Here is a 5,538-nt window from a genome sequence, read left to right as displayed (position 1 = left end):
CCCCCTTAAACCCCCTCGGACCCCATGTAACGCACGCCCAGAAACTTCCAAAAATGCCTCCATAAATTTCCCTAGACCAAAGCCCCTACAAACGCCTCCGCAATTATTGTCGCGCTTATCTTTTATTAGAGACCGGCGGCAGTCGTACGCCCGCAAGGCATACGGCCGCAGTGAGAGTCGCAAGGCAAAACAAAAGAAAATATGTTCCCGCCCAAAACAAAAGCACGTTTTTTTTACAGAATTAGAAAATCTGCAGAGATACCCAAGAGGTGGTTCTTCGGGTGATGTGGGGATCGACCCACTAAAACTCATTCTCTCTCTTCCTTACCTTCACGGCACGCCCGTTAGGCATGACTTCGAGAAGGGGGGGACCGTACATGAGTACACTCTAATAGTAAGCGTTCCACCAGCTACCGCCTTAAGTTGTTCACTCTCCCCTGGAGGCTCGGGTCCTGGCTGGTACTTAGACTACCCGTTGAACTCAATCTCCTGGATGGGGAAGGGGGGCCAACTCAACTAGTTGTTGTTCGGCTCGCCATTTACTCTGTAGTTCAAGTACGATTCAAGAAACCGTGGTAGTAACGGAGTCCCACTTGTCCGCCCCCATACACATCCTTTCAACAATGTTGCCAGGCGTGATATCTCTACCGCATATCTCCTGCATACTCGACCTTTGCTCCACGAAACGTGGACATTCAAAGAGCACATGCTCCGCGGTCTCGTCGCAGTCTGCACACTCCGGACATGCGGGAAAGCCTGCGTGTCCGAATCTGTGCAGATACCACCTAAAGCACCCATGGCCTGACAGAAATTGAGTCAAGTGAAAATTCACCTCGCCATGGGGCCTGCTCGTCCACTTGGACACGCTCGGTATGAGCCTGTGTATCCATCTACCCTTGCATTCGCTCTGCCACTTCAGCATAGACGAGGTTCTGGCGATACGCCTCGCGCCTCTTATGCCGCGTCGCTCGAAGCATTCTTCATCCTCTGCCACCACTAAAGCTATGGGCATCATGCCCGCTAGCACACATACCGCGTCCTTTGAGACGGTGCGGTATGCGCTCACCACCCTAAGGCACATCAGCCTGTGGGTACTCTCAAGTCGCTTCACGTTTCTGTTAACCACTAGCGCCTTCGACCATGCAGCGGCGCCATACCGTAGTATGGAGACCGCTACTGCCGCGAGCAGCTTACGCTTACTCGAGACTATTGCCGAGCTGTTTGACATTATCTTTGACAATGCCATTATCGCCATGCTTGCCCTTTTGCAGGCATATTCTACGTGGCTTCCGAATTTCAGCTTATCGTCGATCATGACCCCCAATTGCTTCAGTGAGCGCTTAGAGTTGATCGAGCATCCACCTGTGGTGACCACTGCCTGCTGTTCAGACTTGCGGTTGTTTACCACCACCACCTCCGTTTTGTGGTGCGCGAGTGCCAAATGTCTCGACCTCATCCAATCCTCCACTATGCCAATTGCGTGAGTTCAGTTCCACTTCCTCTATCGACTCGCCGTATACCACGAGGGTAATATCATCGGCGAAGCCGACCAGCTTTACGCCCGGTGGAAGTTTGAGCCTCAATACGCCATCATACGCAGCGTTCCATAGTACCGGGCCCAAGATGGACCCCTGCGGTGATTTTGTAGCTCCTCTCGCCTTCCTCGGTGTCATAGATTAGCACTCTATTCTGGAAGTAGCTCTCCAATATCCAGCATAGGCTAACCGGGACTCCTAGGTGGTGTATTGCTCACTCAATGGCGGTCCAGCTGACGCTGTTGAACGCATTCTTAACGTCCAGCGTGACGACCGCGCAATAGCGGATTCCTGTTCGCTTCTTTTGGAGCGCTATCTCGGCCGTTTTGGTTACGGCTTTGGGACAAAAGGTCGAAGGACAATTGGTCGAAGGACAAAAGGTCGAAGGACAAAAGGTCGAATGGATAAAAGGTCGAATGGACAAAAGGTCGAATGGACAAAAGGTCGAATGGACAAAAGGTCGAATGGACAAAAGGTCGAATGGACAAAAGGTCGAATGGACAAAAGGTCGAATGGACAAAAGGTCGAATGGACAAAAGGTCGAATGGACAAAAGGTCGAATGGACAAAAGGTCGAATGGACAAAAGGTCGAATGGACAAAAGGTCGAATGGACAAAAGGTCGAATGGACAAAAGGTCGAATGGACAAAAGGTCGAATGGACAAAAGGTCGAATGGACAAAAGGTCGAATGGACAAAAGGTCGAATGGACAAAAGGTCGAATGGACAAAAGGTCGAATGGACAAAAGGTCGAATGGACAAAAGGTCGAATGGACAAAAGGTCGAATGGACATAAGGTCGAAGGGACAAAAGGTCGAATGGGATGAAAGGTCCAATTTTAGTAGACCAATTTACCAGCTGGTATTTCTCGCTTATAAGACAAACATTTTTGAGAAGTCTTTGTTGCCGCTCATTGAAAGAAACATTGTAGTGCTGTTATAGAAATCATATGCATTTCAGTCACTAACATTTCCATAGGAAATTTTTCCTTCTTTTGTTTGTAGGCTGTTCTTTCAAGTTCTGTTAATGTAGTATTTATTTAATGGCAATTTAGTTAAGTTTTTTGTTCAGGAGTTTTTCCTTCTTAAATTTATAGGCTGTTCTTTGAACTTTTGTTAGTGAAATAATCATTGACTCCTTAGGGACTTAATTTTCAATCAGAAATTTTGCCTTCTTCTTTTCAATATCTGTTCTTTCTAACTGTACTGCAGAAACATTCATTAACTACTTGTGCTTAGTGATCATCCCCTCTTGGATTGATAGGTAGATCCTAATAATTATACTGTATAAGTAAACAATTCCATTTTGTTTGCTCATACAGGCGTTACGCCAAAAATTGAGAATTTTCGATCCCCCTCTCCCTGTCCTATACTAACTATATTGCTTGTTACACTTTTGCAAACCATCGTCCCCCATAATCGTGAAGTACTTCATGGATCACCCCTATAATACCCAGAGATTTGTCCTTTTCTAATTTATAGACTGCTTGACTTCATTTAATCGCATTAATGATTGGAATTTCAAATGAGAATATTCCGATCTATGATTCATCCCTCTTCAACCCATAGGCTGTTCTTTCAAGGAATCAGAGATGGCATGCTCCTCAGTGCGAAACGTGTGAAGAGAAAACATACACTCTACACACGACTTTCAACGAGAGCGAGGGTGAACTACGCCACTGTTTTCACACACAAACCACCCGCGCACCCTCAAAATGTGTGCTCAAACAAATGTTACCACAAACATGTTTTTTTTTTCAGTTTCTGCGTGCACATTTTGTGCGCGCAGAAAATGTGCACACAAAAATTCGTGTTGAGAGCGCACTCAGTCGTGCTTCCAGTGCAATACTGTGTGTACCACAGGAGTATAAAAGTACTTGCTTGTCTAAGATATTACATAAATCACAGACAAATAGATGTGACACTAACGAAATTTCAATCTCATAATCCTGATTACTTAGAAAGTTGGTGTTTTCGGCAAAGTTGTTTGACTGGTCAAGGACTAACCGATAATAAGATTTAAGATTCAAAATTCCACCGCTAGGCGGTGCTAGTGAGTTAAAAAATTTTGTTTTTCATAAATATCAGGAAAATTTGCAAAAAAAATTCAACTAGTGCCGCCTAGCTGCAGAAACTTGAACCAAACGGTAATTATTCTGAAAGCCCTTGATCTACCAAACAATATTGCCGAAGACACCATTTTTCTACAAAATCAGGATTCTGAGATATGCGAAATTTAAAATTTGTTTGCTCTCTAGCGCCGCCTAGCGGAGGAATTTTGAATCTTAAGTCTTATTATCGGTTAGTCCTTGACCAGCCAAACAACTTTGCCGAAAACACCAAATCTCTAAGTAATCAGGATCATGAGATATATGAGGTTGAAATTTCGCTAGTGTCACATCTACTTGTCTGTGATTTATGTGATATCTTAGACAAGCAGATGCAACACTGACAAAATTTCCATCCCATATATCTCAGGAACCTGATTACTTAGAGAGTTGGTTTCTTCGGCAAAGTTGGTCAGCTGGTCAAGGGCTTTCAGAATATGGGCCGTGTGATTTGTGATTTCACCGCTAGGCGGCGCTAAATAGCGTACAAATTTTACATTTCACACATCTCAGCTCTCTGATTCTTTAGAAAGATGGTGTCTTCGGCAAAATTGTTTGGTAGATCAAGGGCTTTCAGGATAATTATCGTTTGGTTCGAGTTTCTGCAGCTAGGTGGCTCTAGTTGCAATTTTTTGCAAATTTTCCTGATATATATGAAAAACAAAATTTGTTAGCTCACTAGCACCACCTGTTGGTGGAATTTGGAACCAAAATATTCATCAACTGTAAGTCCTTGACCAGCTTAAGACGTCTGCTTGTCTCTGATATCACAGGATTTGATACCCCTTAGCGGCTTTTGGACTTACTGGCATGCTATCGGTTCACCAAATGCTCAAACAACACTGATCCTTTTAAACACACTGCGTGTGCACTGAGTTCTGTTTTTTCTGCGTGCGCGCAGAAATTGCGCACTGGGATTATGATCTGCGGGCTCTCATTGCTCTCACGCAGCACTCTAATCACCCGCACAAAAACTCTGCGTGAGAGAAATTATGTACATTTTATTGTGCGTTTTTTCTCTTTCTCTTTTGCAAGGTAAATGAAACTGAGAAGTTCAGTGGAAGATGAGCGTAAATGGGCACAATTTCTGCGTGGCATGCAAGGAATATTATTTTCCATATTTAACCTTAACTTAACATTACTTTTCATCATTTATGGGCATCTATTTCGAATTGCAATGCGGTAAAAATTGCTGCATATAAGCTATTGCAAGTTTTAGAAGACACTTTCCTATTTTCCAATAATGATTGTTTTGAAGTTGTTGAATAATTTTGCTATCACTCGTTCTATTTTTTAATCGTCGTTTTTCTGCCGAATTATCTTCCAATTTGTCTTTAGTCTATTTAACCTCTTTACCCTTTTAGACCTTTTGTCCATTCGACCTTTTGTCCATTCGACCTTTTGTCCATTCGACCTTTTGTCCATTCGACCTTTTGTCCATTCGACCTTCTGTCCATTCGACCTTTTGTCCATTCGACCTTTTGTCCATTCGACCTTTTGTCCATTCGACCTTTTGTCCATTCGACCTTTTGTCCATTCGACCTTTTGTCCATTCGACCTTTTGTCCATTCGACCTTTTGTCCATTCGACCTTTTGTCCATTCGACCTTTTGTCCTTCGACCTTTTGTCCTTCGACCTTTTGTCCTTCGACCTTTTGTCCTTCGACCTTTTGTCCTTCGACCTTATGTCTTTCGACCTTTTGTCATAGATTCTTGGTTACAGCCCTAATAGCGTCCACCGTCGATCGACCCTTCCGGAAGCCGAACTGGTTATCCGAGAGACCAGAATCATCGGGTTTCTCGGTATAGACCATCAGCCTCGACAGAATGATCCGTTCCAACAGTTTTCCGGCGATGTCCAGCAGGCAGATAGGTCTGTATGCCGACGGGTCGCCAGGT

The sequence above is a fragment of the Aedes albopictus genome, chromosome 3 (genome assembly GCF_035046485.1).
Source record: "Aedes albopictus strain Foshan chromosome 3, AalbF5, whole genome shotgun sequence".
NCBI classification, from domain to species: domain Eukaryota; kingdom Metazoa; phylum Arthropoda; class Insecta; order Diptera; family Culicidae; genus Aedes; species Aedes albopictus.
The sequence above is the reverse complement of the archived record's forward strand: the minus strand, read 5'-3'. Positions refer to the sequence as shown.